Source organism: Halichoerus grypus, chromosome 2 (genome assembly GCF_964656455.1).
Source record: "Halichoerus grypus chromosome 2, mHalGry1.hap1.1, whole genome shotgun sequence".
Taxonomy (NCBI): domain Eukaryota; kingdom Metazoa; phylum Chordata; class Mammalia; order Carnivora; family Phocidae; genus Halichoerus; species Halichoerus grypus.
This window is the reverse complement of record NC_135713.1, coordinates 98,027,104-98,047,593: the sequence shown is the minus strand read 5'-3', so window position 1 is coordinate 98,047,593 and position 20,490 is coordinate 98,027,104. Positions and strand designations below refer to the sequence as shown.

The 20,490-nt window shown below is 42.2% G+C and overlaps 1 long non-coding RNA gene across 1 annotated transcript; it reads right to left on the bottom strand.

Moving 5' to 3' along the window:
- Positions 1-2,608: 2,608 nt before the first annotated feature.
- Positions 2,609-11,334, bottom strand: LOC118528385 (uncharacterized). The gene is made up of 4 exons (XR_004913618.2): positions 10,458-11,334; positions 9,200-9,246; positions 5,142-5,244; positions 2,609-4,172 (listed from the first exon to the last, which is right to left on the bottom strand). It is a non-coding gene; the product is annotated as an uncharacterized LOC118528385 (long non-coding RNA).
- Between the last annotated feature and the right edge of the window lie 9,156 nt (positions 11,335-20,490).

Sequence of the window (20,490 nt, the reverse complement as noted above, 5' to 3'; positions counted from 1 at the left end):
ATACTGACACACTACATAAATAAGGGAGGGTCCATATGAGTTTGCATGTTCAATAAGCCGGGAAGAGAATCAGTATTTGCTAATTGTCAGTTAGCAAGAAGACAAGGATCCAATTATACTTTTAGCCTTTTGTTGTCAATGCATCGTTAGGTAACATGCAACCCCTAGGAAGCTTTTCTCTTTCTACCTTCCATAATGACCAGACAAAAGGCAGGAAATGGTCTATTAAGTGTACAATATATATTTTTTAAAGATTTTATTTATTTATTTGACAGAGAGAGACACAGCGAGAGAGGGAACACAAGCAGGGGGAGTGGGAGAGGGAGAAGCAGGCTTCCCGCCAAGCAGGGAGCCTGATGCGGGGCTCCATCCCAGGACCCTGGGATCATGACCTCAGCGGGAGGCAGATGCTTAACGATTGAGCCACCCAGGCGCCCCAAGTGTACAATATTTCTGGTAAGTCTTTCACATAGTGACTGGGGCCATGAGGTATTAGAATTGTATCTACCACCATGATTTTAGAATAATCCACCCTTGCCAGATTATAAAGTGATGGGGCTTGCTGCAGTGCTAAACTACCATAGAGAGCACTGTGGGAGGCAGAGAGGAGAGTGGTGGAGAAGGAGCAAAGGTTAAGTAAAAAAATCTTTGAGAGACAAAGTGTTCAAAAGACTTTTCTTTGATCTTTACCAAAATTTCCAAAGAAATCTGGTATCAGACAAGAGTTGCCCACCAAGATTATTTCCTTTGTTAAACTGCAAATCTGACTGTATTTGCTTCCTAGCTAGAGAACTCACCTACTTTAAATATGCAAACTACTGGAAATGATAGGATTGCTTAATCCTGAATGTAAATATCCTTAGGAAGGTTTCTAAGTATAAATTAATTTATGTAGTTGAAATGTAAGGGTATCTACTCCAAGAACTCATTAAAACATGAATTACGGGCATCTGGGTGCCTCAGTCAGGCATCCGATTTTTGGTTTTGGCTCTGGTTATGATCTCAGGGTCTTAGGATCGAGACCCACATGGTATCTCCCCTCTGTGGGGAGTCTGCTTCCCCCTCTCCCTCTGCCCCTCCCCCTGCTCATGCGTGTGCTCTCTCTCTTAAATGAATAAATAAATCTTTAAAAAAAAACAACATCAATTAAGCAGGGAACCCGGGTGTTTCAATCAGTTTTAAGTGCCTGACTCTTGATTTCGGCTCAGGTCATGATCTCAGGGTGGTGAGATCAAGCCCCAGGTCAAGCCCTGCTTCAGGATCTTCTCTCAACAGGGAGTCTGTTTGAGATTCTCTCTCTCCCTCAGCCCCTGTCGCTCCAGCTGCACTCTCACTCTCTCTCTCAAAATAAATAAATAAATAAAAGTTTTTTAAAAAACCCAAAACTTCAATTAAGCCAAAGCAATTTTGAGAAAGAAGAACAAAGCTGGAAGCATCAAAATCCGATTTCAAGATATACTACAAAGCTATAGTAATCAAAACAATATGGTACTGACACAAAAATAGACCCAGATAAATTATGCAGCTATCAAAAGGAATGAGATCTTGCCATTTGCAACGACGTGGATGGAACTGGAGGGTATTATGCTGAGCGAAATAAGTCAAACCGAGAAAGACATGTATCATATGACCTCACTGATATGAGGAATTCTTCATCTCAGGAAACAAACTGAGGGTTGCTGGAGTGGGGGGTGGGGTGGGAGGGATGGGGTGACTGGGTGATAGACACTGGGGAGGGTATGTGCTCTGGTAAGCGCTGTGAATTGTGCAAGACTGTTGAATCTCAGATCTGTACCTATGAAACAAATAATGCAATATATGTTAAGAAAAAAAAAAAAAAGAAGAAGATACCAGGAGGGGAAGAATGAAGGGGGGGAAATCGGAGGGGTAGACGAACCATGAGAGACTATGGACTCTGAAAAACAAACTGAGGGTTCTAGAGGTGAGGGGGGTGGGAGGATGGGTTAGCCTGGTGATGGGTATTATAGAGGGCACGTTCTGCATGGAGCACTGGGTGTTATGCACAAACAATGAATCATGGAACACTACATCTAAAACTAATGATGTAATGTATGGGGATTAACATAACAATAAAAAAATTTAAAAAAATAGACACATAGATCAATGGAACAGAAGAGAGAGCCCACAAATAAACCCACACTCATATGGTTAATCTACAACAAAGGAGGCAAGAATATACAATGGGGAGAAGACAGTCTCTTCATCACATGGTGCTGGGAAACCTGGACAGCTACATGCAAAAGAATGAAACTAGACCACTTTGTTTTTACATCATACAGAGAATAAACTCAAAATGGATTAGAGACCATCAAATGTGAGACCTGAAACCATGAGACTTCTAGAAGAAAACATGGGCAGTAATTTCTTTGACATGGGGCATAGAAACATTTTTCTAGATATGTCTTCTGAGGCAAGGGAAACAAAAGCAAAAATAAACTATTGGAACTACACCAAAATGAAAAGCTTTTACACAATGAAGGAAACCATCAATAAAACAAAAAAGCAACCTAATGAATGGAAGAAGATATTAGCAAATATCCAATAAGATATTTCATAAGATATGAAATATTGGATATTTATTATTGGATAAGACATATCCAATAAGAAGTTAATATCCAATTAAAAAATAGGCAGAGGACATGAAGAGACATTTTCCCAAAGAAGACATACAGATGGCCAACAGACACATGAAAAGATGTTCAATATCACTAATCATCAGAAAATGCAAATCAAACCCACAATATCATCTTACACCTGTCAGAATGGCTAGTATCAAAAAGACAAGAAATAACAAGTATTGGGAAAGATGTGGAGAAAAACAGAATTCTTGTGCATTGTTGGTAGAAGTGTAAATTAGTGCACACACTGTGGAAAACGGTATGGAGGTTCCTCAAAAAAATTAAAAAAAGAAATGCCACGCAATCCAGTAATTCCACTACTGGATATTTACCCAAAGAAAACAAAAACACTAATTCAAGAAAGATATATACACCCTTATATTTGTTGCAGCATTATTTACAATAGCCAAGGTGTGGAAGCAGCCCATGTCCATAGACATATGAATGGATAAAGAAGATGTAGTATATATACACAATGGAATATCAGCCACAAAAAAGAATGAAATCTTGCCATTGTAACAACATGGATGGACCTAGAGGGTATTATGCTAAGTGAATTAAGTCAGAGAAAAACAAATACCATATGGTTTCACTTATATGTGGAATCTAAAAAATCAAACAAATGAATAAACAAACAAAAAGCAGAAACAGATCCATAAATACAGAGAACAAACTGATGGTTGCCAGAGGAGAGGGGGGGAGTAGGGGGATGGGTGCAGGAGAGCGGGAGGTACAGGCTTCTAGTTATGGGATGAATAAGTCACGGGGATGAAAGGCACAGGATAGGGAGTAAAGTCAGTGGTATTGTAATAGCCTTGTATGGTGACAGATGGGAGCTACACTTGTGGTGAGCATAGTGTAACATACAGAGTCGTTGAATCATTATGTTATACACCAGAAACTAATGTAACATTGTGTGTCAAGTATACTTCAATAAAAAAAAAAAAATTATGGCAAAACAAAAACGCCATCAGTTACCATATAGGTAAAGAGTAGGAACATCCACAATTATGGAATTACGCAAAGTGAGGCATTTTTCCCCCTAAAATATCATTTTGGATAAATATAAAACATCAGTTATTTTCATCACATAAATAATATCTGGCAAATTGGATTTATAAATCACCATAAAAAAACAGCAATTACATGTATTTTCAGTTTTACTTGATTCATCTGATGATCTTTGTCACACACCTTGTCCATGTATGTCCAGTCTTCTGGTTGGGACCCTTGAATATCAAATTTTGCTGAGCATTTGGCCTATATTATATAGAGGCATTATTTCTAATAGAAAACATTCCTGCATGATAATGTTTTAAGTATAATTCTGGATTTTAGTTATTAGTTGCTGGTGACTATTCTTTAATTTTGATTATCTGACCACCTCACCCCAGCAGGTAGCAGATTCATCTTTGCCGTGACTGCAGTCCAATTTGCTGTTACAAAGCAGGGAGCGTGGCAAGCGAGTCGTGAGATCTTCACACAAGAGGCCAAGTTGCTGTGAAGCTGTTTTACATTGTCCATATGGCAAATCTGGGAGATTTGTAAGACAAGTACTGCATGTAGGCATATGCATCCATGACCATGGACATCAAGCTTTAATAATACAGTAACCTGTTTCCTCCTTCCTCTTCTGCTTCTTTCCATTGTTCTTTCCCCCATTATTTCTTCTCCTTTTCTTTCTTTTTCCTCTTCCATCCTCCCAAACTCTCTAGGCTTTACTTAGTTTCCATTTCTCGCAATACAACTGGCATTTGGGCAAACAAGTGTGGACTCACTCTTGTCTGAGAAGGAATGAGTGAGGTGACTGAGAAGGAGTCAACAAGGCTGGGCTCTGGCTTGAGCTTTGCCTCAGACTGGTTCTATGTAGCCCCCTCCACTATTTTCTTAGCTAGAAATGGGAACCAAGAAAGCTTGTTACAACAGCTTCAAGAGGATGTTGAGTTAAACTGGCATCATTGTTTAAATGCAATGGATCTACTCCCTCAGAAATGAGTGGGAGTTTGTCAGAATAATGTGATGGTATTTAAAAAATATTTTTGAATTATAAAATTTTGAAGTTAAGATGTGAAGAGCAGATTGATAATACTTAAATCTCAAATATATCTACACCTAAGATAATGTATCTCCTGAAAATTCTGGTTTGGTTTATGGAGTGGTAAACAAGCTGAAATTTCACTTTAGATTTAGGTGTAGAGTTGATGAGGATTTTGTGAAAGTGCATTTTGCATCTTGAATGTTTTGTAGTTGGAACTAGGTTTATAAGTAAGAGGCAGATTAACACCACAGTTTGTATTCCCTTAATCCACAACATGCTTGGCATTGTGATTGTAGCTTACTTCTCTCAAATCACTAATGATATTTAACACCCCACCCATCTAATTTAATACTAAATTATACACTCTTCTATACTGTTCACCATTTCCCTAGTCTCCCTAATTACAACACAAACTCCTTGAAGGTAGAGTCAACGTTCTGTGTAAACTTCAGAGTTGGGCAGACCTGGATTGGAACCTTGTCTTACGGTTTTACCAGCTATATGATCTTGGGCAAGACTCCCTGCGTCTCTCTTCAAAATGGTGATAACAGCCACCTCTCAAGACGGCTGAAAGGAATGAAATAAAGATGAGATATATTTAATGTTCAGAGCAATGGTTGGCACATACCACATGCCAATTGCCTGTTGTCAGTAGACTCACCCCAAATCACCCATCTCAGGAGACTCCGCCATTTTGGAAATATATGGGGAATAAATATATTCTTGTTTGTTGAGGGAATTATTGGCAGATCTGCCACGTAGGGGACACACATACTTGCAGGTTTTACTGGTATCCCAAAACTGATCCCAAGACCGGTCACAGCAGCCATAACTCTGAGCACAAGGAATGCCATGCAGAAAATCTGGACACATTGCCTGGTGGGAGGCCAGCATTGCCCAGTTCCAGCAGAACACAAGCACAAAGAACAAGTCTGCATTTCAGGGCAGAGACTTGTGTTGAGGGCCTTGTTAACTAGCTAGGTGTTGTCCATCGTTATCTTAGGGTGAAAGCGGGTAGCCAAAATGACAGGACCTTAAATCTATGCTTTGAGTTATAGTGGTGCTTTCGATGTCTACAGTCTCTAATTTAATCTTCTAACAAGTAAGTTTGACCAGCCTTCTGACAAGTGAGCTTTGCTCTCCCAGTTGTGCAAATGAAGATTTAAAATGAAGAAACACATGGGCACTGAGTGATGTATGGAATTGTTAAATCACTACGTCATACACCTAATATAACCAAATAAACTAGTATAACAAAAAACTGAACTGTAAACTAAACTAATATAACAACAACAAAAGAAATACATAAAAAATAAATAAAATGAAGAAACAGAGCCAGTGAGGTGAAATACCTTCTGAGGTTTATGCTGGTATAAGTAGAATGATGTCACCTCAAACCCAGATCTTCTCTTTCCCTACCAAGGTCTATTTGTACTATGCCAATGTTTTCCAAAACCTGGTTTTCAAACTATCTACATCAGAATCACTGAAGGAAATGCAGATTCCTGCCTCCACACCCAGACCTGCAGAATCTGAGTGTCTAGTGAGTGGGGCAGGGGGTCTACGTATGTTTGAGTTTCTTGGGTCATTCTTATCCACACCAAAGCTTGAGAACAAGAGCCATATACCCAAGATGACATGCAGACTTTGGTCTTGGGTTCCAACCAGACATTCCAAAGGCTGTCACTTGGTGGTTTCTGGAGTTGGCAGTCCTTGAGGAGCAGGAGAGGCGAGCTGTTTCCCTTGAGTGGCTTGGCACCACGAGAACTGGCCTGACTGGTTTCATTGGCATGCCATGAAGAGAAAAACAGAGTGCTCAGTCTGCTCCTGATCATTTTTGTCCAAGTTCAGCAGCCCTACCTTCCCAGACATGGAGACCCTTGGTGTTTCTGAGGCAGCCCGCTGGCCCAAGTTCCTGAATATCTCTGAACCATCTTCAGGGGCCCAAGTCTGCAGCTGTGGCACTTCTGGACCCCCATCCTAGGGAAATCAGCATTCAAACCCCCTTGTGGGCAAACAGTAGATTTTAATAGAAGACAGATGGGATGGAATCTTTTCTTGGGAGCCACTCCTAGACTCTAAGGCTTTTGTCCCTTTGGAACGATATCAAGTACAAATATTAATTATTTTCTAACACTTAATAGTTTAAAGGAATCAACAGCCCTGTCATGTAGCTGTGAACAGTCACTTTATTGGTGAAACTTAAGCTTAAAGACTCTCAGTGTCGCAGCCACTAAATGCTAGAACAGAGACTGGAACTCAATCAGACCTCCAAGTCTTTTGGCCACACCACAAGGCTCCAGAAAATTCTCTCTGCTGCATCACAAAAACCCTGTCAGCCCTTGCTCCTCAAACAGGAGTCTCCAGCTCCTGAGATCAATGTTAATTTGTCCTTCCCAAGTATCTACAGCCTTTAATATGTCCTTAATCTTTAACTTAGAAATCCCACTTTTAGGACTCTCCCCTATGCATATAACAGGATATACACAGGGCCCCTGGGTGGCTCAGTTGGTTAAGCGACTGCCTTCGGCTCAGGTCATGATCCCGGAGTCCAGGGATCGAGTCCCGCATCGGGCTCCCTGCTCAGCAGGGAGTCTGCTTCTCCCTCTGACCCTACCCCTTCTTGTGCTCTCTCTCTCACTGTCTCTCTCAAATAAATAAAATTAAAAATTAAAAAAAATAGAACATACAGAATAAAGCTATATGTAGGAAGATTTTTTTACATACTGCAATTTATAATAGAAAATACTAAATGCTAAACAATGCTAAAACACTTTAGTCACTTTAAATATTAAATACGTGTTTACTAAAATTGATTTAAAACCTACTCAGTTTTATGTATGATGGGTTCTCAAAAGCATAAAACTATTAAATAAAAATATTGAGGATGAAAAGGCTGGAAGAGTTATCCGTGGCTGTCTCTGGATAGAGGTTCATTTGTTTATCATTCATTCCTTCAGCAAATATTTATGAACACCTATGTCAGGCAGTGTGCTGGACTCTGTAGGTACAACAGTGAACAAGATAGATCGATATAGTTTGCCGTTGGTGAGCTTACAGTCTGGAGAACAATGCGATTTTTAGCAGGAGGGTTTGCATCAAAATCATTAGGGGTTACTTTTAAAAAATTCACATATTTCATGCTTCGTTCCTGAAGATTGGCTCACTGAGTCCAGGATGGGTTTGGGGCAAAATAAAAATTTTTGAAAAGCTCCCTTGGTGATTGTGAAACACAACTAGGATGAATAGGATGATAAATACTCCTCTAGAATAGAGCTCTCCAAACTTTTATGACTGTATATCCCTTCAATAACAGAATAAATAAATGAAATAAAGTTAGCATTCCCCCACAATATGTAAATACTTATTTATAAATCTACACCTATACTTGCCCACTAATATATTATATGTATTGTAAAACACTGTCCAAAATTGAAATTTAAGAAGGATGAAATTAAATTCTAATTTTCTAAAGTTCTAATATTTTTTTTCTCTGACCCCACTGGATTCTCTTGTGCACCCTATGTGGTTCATCTGGAAATTATTTCTCTACTCTAAAGGATAATGAGGCTGTGAGTGGCAAACAAGAAAGGAAGCTACTTTTAAGAAGTCACTGCTTATTTAGTGTGACAGTCCTGAAAGGTATTCAAAAGCTAATGCAAAAACTAATTATTAAAATAGAATTAGAATTAACATAGACCTGTGTCATTAAAATGGAATTAGAGCAACAGAGCATGCCTTCATTACCTCAGTGGCTAATGTGCAGCTGGAAATCATTCGACCGCAGGTCAGCAGACATGAGGAAACTTTATGGGGTCTCTGGGCCCTAAAACGCATCTTAACCAAGCCAGAACACCAAGGGGGGAGAAGGAATTTTGCAGACTGAGAGAGGAACAGAGGGGCTTACACAAGGCCTGGAAGCCTGAGGGCCTGCAGCGGCTCAGGACAAGCTTCAGGCAGTGGGATTCGGAGGTGCCTAGGGGCTAGAATGTTGAGCTGGGGTGCCCACCACCCTTCATCCTGCCAGTTTCCTCATTTGCAGCTCAGACTCCATCTGGTGCAAGACCAACTTCCAAACTGAAGGGGGCAGCAGAAAGCAATGAACAGGCCCTAATTGCTTTTAAGATCTTTTCAGCCCACTAAGTGATGGCCACCATCCTAACTTGCTCTGGAGTGGCGCTGACAGGGAGGACCACAAGGACCAGGAGCCACTCATGTCTGTCCCATGCTACTCAGGAATGACTGGCTAGCACATTTTAAAGCTTTTGGAGGTAAATCTGCGGCCACACGCCCCTGCCGCTGTGATCGCGTTTCCCATCTGTAAGCAGCATGAGGATTGTTTAAGCACCTACGTATACACTGTCTCATCAACTTCGGAGTGAGTTGCTGAGGTAAATGGGATTTGCAGGACCATTTCATAGTTGAGGAAACAAATCCCAGAGATGTGAACACCTGTCCAACCATGGAAAGCTAGTTAGTGACGGAGCTGGGCTTAATAGAGTTTAACTTCTTCTTGTCTCACCTTTCTCAGAGTTCATGAACAGTTTCCCAAGAATCTGCAAATATATCCTGTAAAAAAAAAAAAAAAAAGCTAAATTTTTGTTTTCATTGTGATGATCATCTGCAACAGTCATAATAAGCATAATCTGAATTATCTGGAGGATCACAACTGAGGAATGGAATATATCACCAGAATCTTTGTTTTTATCCTTTAATTTGTGCCTCTCTTTGAGTTTATACCAAGCAAAATTCAGTGGACTTCATGGTATGCTCTATCACTGAGATTTTTTGCAGCAGACTGAACACAGAAATGTGGTGGGAGAATTGAGTCATCTCAGGACCCACAAAATACAGGCATGACAGACTAAAAAGTAACTTGCCCCATAACATCCACGTCCACATTTCCAGTAGATGTGCACTGAGGTCTCAGTCTTTGATAATATCATCCTTTAGTTATTAAATTAAAAAATATTTTAGTAGGAAGTATGCCCTGAAGAACGGTTCTGTTCTGGAGTACAACAATAACTGGATTAGTTGTCCACTGAATGCAGACTAGTATCTTCAAATGAAGAGAGAACCTTAGAGTTTTCAAGTGACATCTGCATTGCGCGCCTACAGAGTGTTCGTTAAGTGAAAGTTTTGTTTCTCCTGAACTACAAACAAAGGGACATATTAACACTCCTGTTTTGTATGCAAACAGGCATTCCCAGGAGTTGTATTTTCAAACTCACAATACGGAAACAAAAACTGAGCTAACATTTTTTCTACCATTAACCCCAAATTGATATTTTTATGATTCAGAGCACTACTACCATCCACTTACCTATCACATTAAATTAATTTGCAGATCTGCATTTTACTACCTTTATGGTAGTTGATTTCTATTTTTTCTTCAGTTATATAGTAATCTATAAACATGGAGTTTATACATTGTTTCATGGTTCTACATATTGAAATAACATTTTAATAAAAATTAAAATGAGAGTCACCTGGTGAGCGTTGGGGCCTGCAATCGTTGTCCAAGAGCGTGAAGGGGTTCCTTCAGTCCCCCGGGGGCCGGAACCCACAGCAGAGGGAGCTGTCCTGTCTCCCCTCTGCGTCCCCTTCCCGCTCCAGGATGGCTTACCTCCGAGAGCTGCTTACAGATTCCTTTCCTTCCCTTCTTCTTCTGCACCATCAGCCCCAACTCTTCCCTTGCTCTAACTCCCTTCTTAGCTCCTGGGCCCATCAGGGGACTCTTTCTTGGGAAAAGTTTTGAGATCCTAGTCTGGTCCAATTACCTTATTTTCCACATGAAGACGCTGGGGTCCAGATGGATAAAGTGACTCTAGTTCAAGGTCACTGGAGACCCTGCCGCTGCCGGCCTTCGTGGTCCGTAGGGCAGGGAACAGGCCCACAGAAAGAGCCCAGGGAAGCTGCAGTCATCGCCTGGCCCGCGCCTGCTCCTCTCCGGTTTCCAGCACGGGAGGGAGACCGGCCCGCTGACCGGCCGCACGGCACTAGGGGAGGCGATGACTCTCCGCCCGCCGGCATGGCGCCTGCAGCTCCCGGCGTCCGAGCCTCCCGCTTCCTCCTGCAGAGGCCGGTGACAGACGGACGGCGGGAAACCTGAACCGAGACTTGGGTCTGCGAACGGGGCAGTCAGGCCCCCGAGTGAGCCTTCGCTCTTCGACGGGCCTCCGCGTCCTCTTCCATGAAACCGTCAGGACACCAGGAGAATTCCAGTGTCTCCCAGTCTTCCCTAAATCTAAGAATCCCTTGGAGTGGTTCTTAAAAACCCAAATTCCTGGGCTCCAGCCCAGCTTTGGATTCTCTGGGGGAGATGCCGGGCAATCTGTGTTTAACAAGGGCCCGGCTCATTGCTATCAGCAGGAAAACGCAGAAGCTGTGAGCCCTCCAAAATTGTGAGTCAGCGAAAGCCTCCACAACATGAGCGGTGCGACTGTATGAGGAGGACCCGGCAGGCAGGGCAGCTTGCCCCCCTCACAGGACTGCTGTCAGAGCGGCCAAGGAGTCAGCCCCCGAGTCTGAGGGACTAAGAACACAAAATGGGTGAGTTTAATCAGAGGAATTAATTGACAGAGGACAAGGGCAGGCTTTGTGGGGTTTTTTTTTCTTTTTTTTTTTATATAAAGATTTTATTTATCTGAGAGAGAGAAAGAGTGTGCACAAGGAGGGGGAGGGCCTGAGGGAGAGGGACAAGCAGACACCACACTGAGCTTGGAGTCTGACACGGGGCTTGATCCCAGGACCCTGGGATCATAACCTGAGCCAAAATCAAGACTCAGATGCTCAACCGAGCGGGCCATCCAGGTGCCCCAAGGGCAGGCAGCCCCAGGGACAGAGACTACTATGAAGGAGCAGCAGTGAGCTTTTCTGGATGACAGGGGCTCGACCTGTGGAGGAGGTCTGGCCTAGACGGCCAGCTGCACTTCCTTCAAGGGTTTGAGTGGGGCCAGCCCTGTGGTTCCGCTTCAGAGGATGGGGTTTATGTCCAATGTGGCATGTAGATTAGCGGTGGCTGGGCTTCAGGGGATCAATGGCGTTCCCTGGGTGACATGTCCTTACTCTATGGGAGACCAAGTTCCATTTTCTGTCCTTATGGGTAATGACACCACCATTCAGTCAGAAATAGATATGTGGATATAAAGGGTGTAAAAGAAAAATTATTCTGACTCTTGTTAAAATGTTAAGGAAGACTTCATTTGAGACTTTTGCAGTAGGGGAGAGGAAACTCAATTCCAACTATAGCAAAAATAATTGAGGATTTATAGCTAATGAGCAGAGTGAGGGGGTCTGTGGATGGAAAGTTATTAAGAGGAACTTGATTAGCCATTAAGGGTAGGGGGACCCTTGCTAAAGTGGGCCAACGTGCCCAGCTATCAACGGCAAGGGATGCAAGACTGGACTCAGCCGGCCAAGGTCAAGGGAGTAGGCCAAAGCCAAAGGCAAAGTCAAGTCAAGAAGAGGGCTCAGAGGAGCCTGACTAAAAGTTTGGTCAAGAAGAAGTCTTTGTCAGGGGGTGAGATCTCCCATCGTTGAAATGAGGCAATAAAAAGCTAGTAGGAATGGGAATTTTTCTCTGTCAGGCTAAAGAAGCTGGCTAAGAAGAAGAACCCTCCTTAGGTAAATATGGAGGATTGAGTTGGGGGCTTGTGTTACTTGATAGAGATAATATTAATAATAATATAATAGTAATAATTATAGCTCTCATTTATTAAGAAATTATCATGCACCAGTAATTGTATATACATTATTTCAAATCCTTAGAAAAACCCTCAAATGGAGTATTATTATTTAATTTTTACAGGTGAGGAAACAGGTTCAGGCAAAGCATTGTCAAAGTCAGGCATTGAATCCAGGTTCATCTGATTCTGAAACTCTAATTACTTTCATTCACTGTTTGTAGTGTGAATGAATTTACAAAGTGAATGAATAAATGAACACATGAGCTTTGTTTCGAGACTAAAATAATTTCCCAGATAAAAAGACTCTTTTCATCTCTGACAAGCCATAAAAACTTCATGAGCCTCTTATCCACACTAACTTTGCCTCTCCCCCTGGTATTGCTACAAGGCCCCAGGTTCAATACCATAGTTCTGTTTTTTTTTTTTTTTTTTAATGTGACTGAGATGTTTAACAGGAAAGGTTAGTTGGCTGGGAGCCTGGAAAACTTAGTGGACAGCTGAGCACATTGGAAAGCCTGGAAACTGAGGAGGACCAAAGGGTATTACACAGATCTCCTTGGTGTGTTGGTGTCCTGGGCTTACGACTTCCCTTTGCCTATTTCTGACTAAAGGCCACTGGTCAAAGTGGTAAAAGGAGAGAGAAATCTTGTGACTTGTGTGTGGAGAAGATTCGTTTCCTTGTTGCTGTTGTCTGTGGAGAGACAGCTTATTGCCAAAAATGAACCAGTGATTTGAATACCCCAATAGCTAGAAATATTAAGAGCTAATCCAAACCATCAGAATTGTTGGCTCCAACTCTAGCAAAGAAGGATAAACAAAATCTTTCTAAACTGGGAAATGGTTCAGGATTATTTTTCTTTGCTTTTCCAACTCATCAAAGATAAGCTTTCAACATCAGAATGTTTTATTAAAACTTTTCTAATTGCCTTCATTGTTTTGTTAATCAAGCTTATCGCAAGTGTAGCATCTTTATATCTGTACTGCTAACCGGGTTCTTTGTTGACATTTTCGTTGTTTTTGAACCACCTTCCCCTCCCCCCCCTTTTCATGCAATAGGTCATGTCTTATTAACCTCTTTGAAGATTGGCTGTCTTTTTTAGGGATATTTGAATCATACTGATTTGTATGCTTATAAAATATGCAGTGAGGACAGATGGACAGAAGGCTGGAGTGGAAAGAAGGAAATAATTCTCTTCTAGTGCAAAGTGCGTCTTGTAAGTGTCTAACTATGCCACAAACTATAAGAGGTCACACACATAAAATAATGGTATGAGCTATTATAACATAGTTGTTTTCTGTTAGTCTCAGCCGACTGGTAGTGATACTATCAGCTAGGAATGCCTGCACCCTTTCTACTTGTGGCAAACCCTCATAGACATTTCCCCAACCAGTGCTGCAGCTGGACCTGCCCTGGGGCTTCTGTATGACTGCAAATTGTACCTCAACAACAATCGTGGGGGAACTTAAAAAAACAACAACAAAAAACACAAGGTTTATTACTCAAGTCCTGGAGGGTACCAAGCACACCTGGGGCCATAGATCCAGGTCATGGGTAGAGAGAGAGAGTGAGGGAGGGAGGGAGGGAGGGAGGGAGGGAGAGGGCCTTCTGCCTTTATGCGGTTGAGGGTGGTGCCTCTCGTCTCAAGGCTTCACTGTCGGTGAATTCTAACGCTAGAATTAAAATAGAACCTAGTTCCCGGTGTTATTATCTGATCCACCACTTAAAATCAACTCTTGCTGTAGTTATATTTTGTTTAAAACAAGGCATTGTGTATTTCATCAAATCTAAGGTGCTTTTGAAGTTGACAATTTCTGGATCCTGTGCGAAGGAGTCAATGGAAGAGGTCACATTACACTACATCATGACTGCCACCTGGTGGCCAGTTATTGTATGACATATTGACTGCATCCCGCTTTCAGAGAAGCTTGCTGATTTGAGAGAGGTTAAAATGAGGGGAAAAAAAGTGCACCACTTTAGAATTGTTGAAACAGGGTATATTCACATAAAAAAAATTAGACACTAATTTTACATTTTTCATAAATTTTCCGAAGTTGGCCCTCAAATAATGACTTTGGTCCTTTAAAATATAATTTGATTTATGAAATTCTAGTTGATACCCCAGTGGTGACGGAGTATCACTATTGCACAAAGTAGGTGACACCTATGCAGGTGGCCACCATCTACCTGTTGAGAAATAAATGCTGTGGCCACCATCTACCTGTTGACAAATAAACGCTCTTATATCCGTCCATAATTTAGTCCTGATAATCAGCCAATCTCTATCTTTTCCCCTCTCCCTCTCTCTTTTCTTTTGGAAAATATAGATAGAAAATTATTTATGGTCAGCATCGTCTTTCTTTTTATTTATTTATTTATTTATTTATTTATTTATTTATTTATTGAGAGAGAGAGCATGCGTTCGCTGTGGGAAAGGGCAGAGAGAGAGTGGGAGAGAGAGAGAATCTTAAGCAGGTTCCACCCTGAGATCATGACCTGAGCCGAAATCAGGAGTCAGGCTCTTAACTGACTGAGCCACCCAGGTGCCCCAGCATCTTCTCTTTCAAATAAAAACACTAACAGCAGACCTTACAAGAGAGGATTAATGGTTTTTTGTGCCTCTGTATTTCAGCCTGGAAAATGCCAAAGTGTATTACTCTGTTTCTATTTTGGGCTGTACAAAGCACAAGCTTGGGAGGCCTGGTTCCTTTCCTTTCTTACTAGTTGTATAAGTTTTTCCGCCTCCCTGCACGTCAATTTCCTTGACTGTCAAATGGATATACTCACCCATCCTTTCAACCCCGAGGGGCTTCATGATGAAACAAATGGGGCAATGGGGGGAAACATTTTGGTAACCATGAAAAACCTTATACGAATATATGATGAGGATCACTGAAAAAATACTTAGAGAGTTTTGCAAGTGCCTGTAGTTGTAGAAACAAATCTTTTCAGTTTAAATTACTTTGACTTTTACAATAATTTGGAACAAAATCAAAGGGTTGGATCTAAATCTGTGTAGTGTGAAGGATTTAGCCTCTTTCTAGGGTTTAAAAATGATGACAAATTGTTATCCCATGGGACTCCCATTAGGCCACCAGTGATGGCGTTAAAGTCCCACTTTGTGAGTGGACACAATTTTAGTGTACAAGTTGGGTCCCAAGGGACCCAAGAGCAACCTCAATTTTCTCTCACGGTGCATGTTTACCTGGTAGGTGTGTGGGGACCTCAACAACTGGAACATGAATCCCTCTCAGAACTTAGGCAGCCGAACCTCAGGGCCCCTGGTCGTCTCCAGAATGAGCTCTCCCTGAGGCTGAGGGGCCCGTGCTTTGGGGACTCCATGGTGAAGAGACCTAGGTCTACTCAAAGCAGGTGGAGACAGAGGCTTCTCTGAACTCTCCTGGAGGGTCGACACTTGTGGATTCCTCTGTCCTTATCCTCTTGAAGTTCCTAATTTAGAATAATCCTTCCCAGCTCCTAACTAAATCTCTGACAGAAGGATTATAAGTGCATAATTCTGGCACTTGAAGATGCAAAAAATCTGACCCTTGAGATCCTGTGGCCTGTGAAAATCTGCTCAGGTCATGATTGTGGAAAATCATCTTTAGCAGGAATGAAGATAGACTGCTGGCTTTAATTATTTTGTGAATGGCTTAGCCTATAACTTATAGGACAAAAATTTTAAGCAGTTTAACTACGTATTTGAATTGGAGACTGTGTGTTTAAGTATGTCAATAAATTTATTAAAATGTGCCTTTATAATGAAACTCTATGTATATGTGTGTATATGTCCTGTGTATATGTCAATAGATGTATATGTCAACATGTGCTTATTGACATTTATGGAAAACTGATTATCAGAAATGATTGTCAGTGGTTGTAGCTGAGACACTCTTGTGCATAACTTTTGGTTCCCAGGGGTCCTGAAAGATTTTGGCCCCATCACCATGGTCACGGGGAGTTTACCTGCGTTTGCCCTCCAGGTAAAGCCTCCCAGGAGCCAGAGTCCCAGAAACCCTCTGAGCCATGAGCTGACAGCAAGGACGATATTATTGAATGGCTCCTGAGTCGTAGCCAAATGGTTCTTGTTTGACAGAGCCCTATTACTGATTTTAGAAAAAAAAGTAAAATATCACCTTTTTTCTGATTCAGCTCTGATGGTATTTTCTTTGCAATGGAAAGAGAAGAGACTTCTGTCACCTACAAGGGCAGCAGGCTTGGTGACACTGATGCAGAGACTTACCTTGGGTTATAGAACACAATGGAGTGAAGTGAAACTTCTCTGAGGGAGAACTGCGCCGAGGCTCCCCCATCTTACCTCATTCCTAGAAGGTGCTCTGTGAATACTTGGGGAAGACAGGGAGGAGGAGGGGGTGGGAAGAAGGCAATTGGCCAGGTCCAAGTCTTTAGGAAGTGGGTGTCAGGCTCAGCAGGGATAATTAAGTCCTGCTAAAGATAATCTAGAAGGGTATTTTCATTAAAAGGACAGCTTATTTTCCAAAGGCATGAATTACTCAGGGTTAGGGGTTCTTTTTTTTTAAAAAATATTTTATTTATTTATTTGACAGAGAGAGACAGAGAGCACAAGCAGGGGGAGTGGCAGGCAGAGGGAGAGGGAGAAGCAGACTCCCTACCGAGCAGGGAGCCTGATGTGGGGCTCGATCCCAGGACCCTGGGATCATGACCTGAGCCGAAGGCAGCCGCTTAACGACTGATCCACCCAGGCACCCCAGAGCAGGGAATTCTAAGCTAGGCACAAGTTGTGTCCTAGCCTGGCAGTACAACTTGTCTGAACAGGATGGATGAATTATTAGAATGGTGGCCCCAGGGGTCTATTTATAGGAGTATGTATATTGTATTGGGTGGAGGCTCTTCTCAGGGAAGGTTTGTGGAGGAGGTTGAGGCAGTGAGGGATGGTGAGACAGTGTGGTGAATGTCTCTGATATCTGCCCCAATGCTGCTCTTCTGGAATCTGGAATCATAGCTGAGCCCTGGAGAGAAAAAGGAGGGGAATGGAGAAAGAAGGGAGGAAGGAAGGGGAAGAGAGGAGAAGGTGGGGGGAGTGGAGGCAAGGAGGGGATGGTGGAGGGGAAGAGGGGAAGGGAGGGTGGAAGGGGAGGAGAGAAGAGAGGGAGAAAAGAGGGGGAAGAGAGGAGGGGAGGGAGGGGTGGAGAGGCATGACCTGAACTAAGGGGCCTGCTTTCATAAAGGACTCCTGGTGCTCAGGTGGTCAGGTGGGACACAGGGCATAGGAGAGGGCTATTCTCCTTATTTGTGGTAACTATCAACATTCTTAGCATCAGAAACCCGCTTTGGTTAAACAGAGAATCAATTGAAAAGCGGCTTGTTTACAGAAATACCAGGAAGTTGTGAGAAGCTGGCTGGAGGAAAGCCAGGGACAAGGGAGACCACGTAACTGCAGGACCACAGCCAAAATCTTGCCAGTGATGACACGGCTGTCATATTTCGTGCAGCATCTGCTGCTCCCAGAACCTGGATATTGTTGTGGCCAGTGCTGTTACTCTTGTGGACATCACTGCTCTTAATGCTTTGGGTCAGTAGCTACCAAGTCAAAAGTCTGGGGTGGGAGCATCTGCTTGGTTAAACCTCCATCACATACTTGCGTTCTAGCTGCCAGGGAGGCTGGGAGGAGGAAGGCTGGCAAGTGGAGGCCAGAAAAGAAAGCACCTGAACTTTCTGCTTCTCTAAAGGGAGGCGATTTGAGGGGTGCCTGGGTGGCTCAGTTAAGCAGCTTCTTCGGCTCAGGTCATGATCTCAGGGTCCTGGGATTGAGCCCCACTTTGAGTTGGGCTGCCTGCTAAGGGGGGAGTCTGCTTCTCCCTCTCCCTCTGTCCTTCCCCCTGCTTGTGCTCTCTATCTCAACTACGTAAATAAAATCTTAAAAAAAAATTTGGGATATTGTTTTGGGAGCACAAAGGTATTGGTGAACTTAACTACACAAAAATAAAATATACATGCTGTGAAAAAATTACCATAAAGCCAAAAGCCAGAATCCAAATGACAAATCAACTTTTGAAAGAAACTGGAACACTTTATTTTAACATGAATCAATAAGTCATCTTATTTCCTTACCTTTATGCACAAAAGAGAAAAAGAGGGAGTTCTAAGACTGTTATTTTTAAGAAAGAAGGATGGCAGATTATATTAAGTTACAAAGCTCCATGTGAATACAGTTATCCATGACTACCCGGCAGCATACAAAGTTTTTAGAGATTACAAAGCTGTGTTGAAAAAAACATTGTTTCTCCGATGAATTGCAGTGGTAACTTTTTAAAAATTAGTTGACATACAGGCACAGATCTGTCTCTAGCCCCTATTCTGTTTCACTGGTTTATTTGTTTTGTCAACACTTGTATTAACTGCTGTAGCTTTATATGGTAAGTCTTGCTATCTGGCCGTTTTACTCTTCTAACTGTTCTTTTTCAAGTTTTGGCTATTTTAGGCACCTGCAGTTCTGCATGCCAATATTTTTTATTTTATTTTATTTATTTATTTGAGAGCGAGAGAGACAGAGATAGCGAGAGATAGCACAAGCCGGGAGGAGAGGAAGAAGCAGGACCCCACTGAGCAGGGAGCCCGATGCAGGGCTCGATCCCAAGACCCAGAGATCATGACCTGAGCCGAAGGCAGACACTTAACCGACTGAACCACCCAGGCTCCCCTCTGCATGCCGATATTAATGTGGCCACACCAACATCATTTGGTTCATGTTTATGGTATCGTTTCCTATCTTTCTACTCTCAATCTATTTGCATCCTTATATTTGAAGTTTGTTTCTTGGGGCGCATGGGTGGCTCAATCGGTTAAGCTCTGACTCTTGATTTTGGTTCAGGTCATGATCTCAGGGTTGTGAGATCGAGCCCCACATTGGGCTCTGCTTTGGGTGTGGAGGTTGCTTAAGCTTCTCTCTCTCTCTCCCTCTGCCCTTCCCCCACCCCTCTCTCTCTCTCTTTAAAAAAAAATAAATAAATAAAATAAAACAATAAATTTTTTCTTTAAAATAGCAATAGGAGATTCTTTCTTGGTTTCCTTAGTCCAGTCTCTCAACCTTTGTCTTTTAATCGGAATGCTTTGTCCTTGTACATTTAATGTCAAATTTAAGTTTACCATCTTTTTTTTTAAAAAGATTTTATTTATTTATTTGACAGAGAGAGAGAGAGAGAGACAACGAGAGAGGGAACACAAGCAGGGGGAGTGGGAGAGGGAGAAGCAGGCTTCCTGCTGAGCAGGGAGCCCGATGCAGGGCTCCATCCCAGGACCCTGGGATCAGGACCTGAGCCAAAGGCAGACACTTAACGACTGAGCCACCCAGGTGCCCCTAAGTTTACCATCTTGCTATTTGTTTTCTATTTGTCTCATCTAGTCTTTGTTCCCATTGTCTTCTATCCTGCCTTCTTTCAAATCAATCAAGCATTTTTTTATTAGTCCATTTTATCTTCTTTTGCTTACCGACTTAAGGTTCCTGGTCAGGGCTCTCCAAAGTGAATTTCATATGTGTTATACTTGTTCCCTTTTTTCCCCTTCTTCACAGAATGCCAGTGTTTCTCCCCACTCGGCCCAAGCACCACAGAAGTTGCTGGCCCTCAGTTGACTGGGTATGACTGGTGGATGCTAGGTTAGTCTTAGTCTCCGTAACTGGTTCAGGAATGAGCATGTACCCCAATGTAGTAAATGAGACTAGAGGAGCAGCTCTAGACAGAAATGGAGAAACACGTGGCCCCTGTTTTATTAGTAACCACACCGTGGCCCCGAGGGAAAGCGGACTTAAGATGGTACTGAATTGTTCCCAGCAGAGTGCAAACTGAAGTAACCAAGTCTTACTTGACATTGATCTGCTACATCAACCAACCTTGAAGTCCCCTGAACTCTGGATTTCCTCCTATGTGAGCAAATACATTTACTTCTTTGTTTAAGCCATCTCAAGTGGGTTTTATTTTGTAGCTAAAAGCATACTAACAGATACAAGAAGTATACATTACTTTTATATTCAGAAAAGATAAACATAACAGTTTTTTAAATGCCTAGGTACTGAGGATTCTGATTTTGGCTTCCTGAAGCCACAGAAATAATTTTCTTTCCCAAATTAACTATTTGCCATCAACTTTT